Source organism: Dreissena polymorpha, chromosome 10, assembly GCF_020536995.1.
Source record: "Dreissena polymorpha isolate Duluth1 chromosome 10, UMN_Dpol_1.0, whole genome shotgun sequence".
In the NCBI taxonomy this organism is placed as follows: domain Eukaryota; kingdom Metazoa; phylum Mollusca; class Bivalvia; order Myida; family Dreissenidae; genus Dreissena; species Dreissena polymorpha.
The window spans coordinates 55,839,178-55,845,461 of record NC_068364.1 but is presented as its reverse complement, the minus strand read 5'-3'; positions in this window follow the sequence as shown (position 1 = coordinate 55,845,461).

Below are 6,284 nucleotides of genomic sequence, written 5' to 3'. Positions count from 1 at the left end.
ATATACATTGAACATAATAAAAACAAAAGGGTTAAGTCAGAGTATACTCGGAGTTAACTCCACGTAAACCACGAATAAATTTATTGACATATAATGATGAATATTTTTTTAATAAAAAAGGGTAAATTCAGAGATAATTCAGAGTAAACTCCAGGCAAAAGATTAGGGTTAGGGTTAATGATAAAATTGAATATATTTATAAAATTGAATATATTTGAAAAAAAGAGAGTGTGAATTGGGATAGGGTTAGGGTTCGGGTTTACTCCGAGTAAACTCCAAGTAACCTTAATAATGTTTTTGACACACAATGATGACATTTATCATCTTTAAGTTCAAATAAAGACCGGAATAGCGAGGTATATTACAAAATAAATAACAAAAAATAAGTAATTAAGCCTGATCAAACAAATCTCACATACATTGATTTTATGTAGTGTGCTCGCATGTTAAAATTGTGTGTTCCCAGATAATAATAGATGAATGCATATTATACTTCAATGTTGCTTATACTATGACCACTGGTTCATACGATACCATTTTTATTATTGCATATGCCAAAATAAATTAAATAGACTTGTAAATGTGTGTCGGCTGGTACCAAATATTAAAAAATCAGCAATTTTATGTAGGGTACTCACACAGTAAAATTGTTTGTGCCCAAATTATAGATAAATGCATATTATGCTCTAATGTTGCTTGCATTATGACTACAGGTTCTTGTCATGCCTTTTTTATCAAAATATATGCATACCTTCTTGAAATACATTACACAATGCGTGTCGGTTTTTATTTAACATTAAACAAACACACTATTTTATTAGGGGGCTCACATAGGAAATGTATTTGTGTATATATTGTAATGGATAGATGCATTTAATGCATAAATGTTGCTTTCACTATGACACAATGGTTGTTTAAATGCAATATTTATTAATTAATATGTCTTTCTTTCTCAGATAGAAATGAAATTGTTGGGGTTTGGATTGGAGTCGTTACCCCATTTGAAGGTTAGGTAGGATAGGGTTTGCTCTTTCTTACGTTTACACTGCTTCTCAAGTTTTTATTTTATTTTAGGGGTACCTCAGCCTTTGTATAGGGTTTATAGGGCTTACTTTGTCTCTGGAGTGTACTCTATTTTAGAGGGTTTACTTCTTTGTGTACTTGCTCTCTTTCTGGTTTTCTTGTCTTCTTGGAGTCAACTCTGCGTTGTGGTACCCGTCCTTTTAAGGAGGGGTTTACTCTCTCTCCTACGTTTTTCTGGGGTTTAACACTGTATTTGGAATGAACTTTTTTGCTGGGTTACGCATCCTTTTTTGAGGTATACTCTGTGTCTTAAGCTTACTCCGCTCTTTCAACTGCAGGATACTATGTATTCGAGTGTAGAGGAATTCGTTAGCGATGAAGATGATGAGGATGAGAATCTGTTCTTGATCGATATTGCTCTTGAAAATTCGCGAAGCTTTGCTGAGTCCTGGAAGCGTAACATATGTGTCGAACGATTTTTGAAACGAGACGATCAATTATCTTAAAGAGCCACAGCCCTAAAAAAGGGCATTGACCAGGAGGAACTGCACCATAAATCAGATATAGATGGGGTGACGATTGAGTGGTTAAATATAGCATCAGGTCTAAGATCTGATTTTCGCCATTTTTAAATATTGCCACTGGGTGTTCGGAGTTTGCGTCGATTTTATCCCGTCATAAAGAAACATATGAATCTCTCCTGTTATAACCACAGCAGTTTTATGGTGCTTGACACTGTTGGAAGTCAGATAATGTATGATTGAGTTTATGAGACTTGCCTTGGATTTATTCCAGACCCTCGCGAATGGAGATCCATATATGACTTTACCACTCAAATCCGTTTAGCTCAAAGGTACTTTAAGAGACTTAGAACTCGCTTCCAGGAAGGGTTAAAGACATGTTCAAAAACGGAATTGCTCTTGAGACAATAGCAAAGAATAATATCAATGATGCTCGGATAATGATCGTATTGCCAGTCCACTAAAGTCATATCCTTAAAAATTTTGACATTGCTCTGGAGGAAACCGAGTTGATAGAGCTACCTGGTTTTAATACATTTTTGTTTACCTTATGATTTGGGGGAAAATGTGAGACACCGGTGGAATTGCCTGTTAGGAATAAACATGCAGTGAAAGACATATGTGTGCATGCAGGAAACAGGATATCGTCTGACTTCGTGGACTTGTTCTGGTCTCGAGAAGGCGTAAAAAAGGTGTCGGGTTGTGCAAACTGTACAATATCGACGGCGTACTCATTAATCGAATGTGCAAACCTGCAGTCAGCACTGACCACATCCCGGTTGCTTACAAGTGCTGAATTGAGGGCCGTATGTACTTTCCCATTGAGCATCCGGTTTGTTCAGTTGTACAGCGACTTGCAACACCGCTTTCCTAAGGCAAGAGTTCATCCGATTTCTGTATCCGTGATCATGCTCGAGGTTATTTGGACAGATGTAGCTCAAAGAAACCTGTATTCTGATGCGTCCGTATACCTGTCTGAAATACAAAATAACTTTTTTTCAAATTGATATAGGAGTATGCAGATTAGAGTTTGTAGTGAGTATTGGTAAGCGGGCGGGTGCAGTTATTTTAGCAGAATTAATACGCGTAGACCGTCTTGAAGAGCTGCTTGAGAAGCAGGCAATGATCGTGCCGTATTTAAGACAGGCTTTTACGTTGAAACAGATAAAGGGTCATAGGCCTGTGCCCTTGCAAGACATTGGACGGTGCGTTTCGTTGAGGCAGAGAAACTGGAAACACACGGTTGACATGGGACGTATACCAGACCGAACGGGCCGTTGAGAAGCTATTGTGAAGACGTCCGCTGAGTAGCCTTTCTAATCAATATTCAAAGAACCTCGGTCCAGATATTCAGTACTCAACACGCTGCCTGACGGATCAGAAAGGTTTCCTGTGTTTACAAGACAATGGCTCTTGTTGTTTGGACGATAGAACATTGACCCCTGTGAATATATTCCATAAGAACTAGAGTTTACAAAGGTTCTCGTTTGATAGAGATCCTGCTTAGAGACTGCCATGTCAAAGGCAAAGTGTATTTTTCATTTGAGCAATTTGTTCTTCGGCAATAAATATATAGTGGGCGGAATCAGTGTACCAGATGTTGTGAAAATGTTATCAACAGCCAACAAGTTTAAGTGGAATTTTGTATTCGTAGCAGTAAAACAGTAATGCGGAAAATGAATGTCAATGTAGACAAGGCAATTCAGAGCGGCATAACTGGTTTGACTTTAGGTTACTTCCCAACAATAAGGACTTACGATGCCAACCGTAATGTGGGATTGCATTGGGAGTACAATTACGGCTTTTGGGTTATGACAGCTATACTTGACATCGACAGAGAATTTGAACGCGAAGGTGCGGCAATGCAAAATTTAGTTCTAACAGAACTGGAGAAAACGAAGCTTTGTCATTCCTCCAAGTGCTCTGGTGTCTCATCATGGCTTAAGAGCGTACTAAAAAAAATCAGAGATAGAAAGCTGCCAGTTGAAAGTAACGTAGAGGAATTAACTTTCATATCTTGTGTGGCTTTCCTTCAAGACGGACGATATGTCAATTATAACCCCTTAAACAAACTGGAGCGCGATCTTCCGATTACGCAGTCCACGTTAAAAACGTTAGAAATTCAGCTATCGCTTATCTTCTAAAATGGCGGACGCGACAAGTGCTTGTAGAAGTGTGACGTCACAAAACATGGGAGATAAGCGAATCAACGGTTTGTAACACTAAAACATTATTACCCGATTTTGTAATCATGTTTCAATTTAAATAGCGCTAAATATATTGACTGTGGTTTTTCTTTGAAATTTACCTTTAAACAGAAGCAAATGCTAGGAGGCACAATAGCAACCCTTATTTCATATCATTCCTAACTTTGATAGGAGAACATTTTCAAAAATGTGAACATTAACACAGCAAGGTTATCAAAGTGTGATAATTTTGTTGCATTTTTTGTCCAAGCTAAAATAATATTATTTTGTAAAGATATAATGCACCGTAAACTGTCAAATGTTATCATATTTTATTGCAACGACATGTTGTCTTTGATTTTGAGCCAATGAAACTTGTTTATTTTTGCGACATGGGCAATTTAACACTTTTGACAAATACAACTTATGGATATCGGTATATATCAGATGTCAAAGTATGCAGTCAGTCGCACACATACGCGTTTTTTATTGATATACATTTATATACATTTATGGAGCTTTATTAATATAAGAGTGTATGCACAACATTTAAGAACTCTTTATATTTTGATTATTATGAAGAGAAAAGACTGAAGACTGTAGTGCCAAAAAGTCTAATTTGATAGGCCTTTATTAAGTGCTTCTTATTGGTAATATTAACTAAGTATTACTTGTTGGTAATCAAGGGGCATTTGTATGGGTCAGTAACATCGGACACCAAGGTCACGTCGTTGTTGGGCGTTTTAATATTCTGTCAGAGCAACGTGTGGTGACCGCGAAATATGAAAAGAAGAGTAAATGTGTATAATTCGACAAAATCCTAATAACGTCCTTATCATGTTCTAACAAAAATCATCACAGCATTCAATGTGTTTTAAACGTTGCCTTTGGGTACACACGGCGTGGTCATGGTGCATATACCTACGACGCATATCATAATCTGATTATTAAAAATTTAATATATGCCAACAGACGATAGTTTCATTTTTCGCTTAAACATCACGACTAAAACAAGCAATGTATACATGGTCGCCTTGTTTCCACCCTTGGATATCAATGTACAAACATAATACCACTGGACACAGGCCTATAACAATCAAACTACGCAACAGCGTCTGCACTGCGCCCAATGCACCCCACGAACACGCTAAACAAATATAAATAAAACAAGCAGATTCGTTGAATTCATATCCCTAGCCAAATAAATTTTGTTTATGGATCGGTTTAGAATTAAAGAAACGGTATAAGTGAAGGGTTTTGCCTGATTATTGAGAACAATTACATCAGGACATTTTGATAATCCGTTTTAGTATTGTAGAATTCTTACCAAATAAGGCATATTTAATCAAAATGTGTGATTTTGACCGTTGTGTGTGACTTTGACTATGACCCTAGCAACCTGAATCTTGTATTTGACACACGGCTAGATGATGGAGAACAATTGTGGACAGTTATTACAGAATCCATTGATGCATAGTAAAGGAATGACTAAATAATGAATAATTCATCAAATTTTGACCTTTGACCTCAATGTGTAACTTTGACTTTAGCCCCTAAGATTATGGGTGTTGAATGTGAAGCACCCCCAGATGATTGAGAACAGCTATGGCAAGTTTCATGGCTCTGGCTCATGTGTACATGGAGATATAGAGAATACTAGGTCGGTGCCGAATAAAGCAAAGTTTATTTTGCGAGGCTCAGAAAATCTGAACCACGAGCCTTGGCGAGTGGTTCAGATTTTCGTGCCGAGCAAGATAAACTTTGCTTTATTCGGCACCGACCTAGTATTCGATTTATCCCATCAATTTTCTTAGTCGTAAATTATTTCTTTAAAAATAGAATAGGATAATCGAACTAGACGGAAAATCTCAAAGATATTTTAAGCAAACATTGTTTCATTATTTAATCGTGTCGAGCCTAATACATTATAAAAAGATCAGTAACTAACATGTTTTTCTGTTTATCATACCTCTACGTCCCCGATTTTTAAGAAATAATGAAAAAAAGACACTATACAACTGCATCTTTAGCGTGAAACAACATGCATTGTGTCGTATGACGTGTTTATAATGACGTCACGAGTACGCGCACTTAATATTTGTAAATAATGTTTATTTGCTTTTTGAGTTGCATAATGTGTTAAAATATATTACATCTTGGTATCAAATTGTTTGTTTTGTTGAATCTGATTCGATTTTACTAAAAATGATAACTTTATAGTTGATTCCGAGTAATATGAACATTCTTCGCCGCGCGTGACAGCTATATTTCAGCACTGCTGAAATAGAGGAAACTTTATTCCACAGTGGTTTATTTCGACAATGCACGTCTGATGATGGGATAAAAAAACTCTAAGCTTATATTAAAAAGCATTTTTGCAAGATACAAAGGGCCTTAACTCCGTTATTAACAGATGGTGTACAAGGCCATTTGGTATGCAACATCCTCTTATCCATTTATATACTCATACCAAGTTTCAATGAAATCCGCCAAAGCACTTTTAAGATATGGCTCCGGACGGACGGACGGACGGAAAGACGAACGGACGGACGGC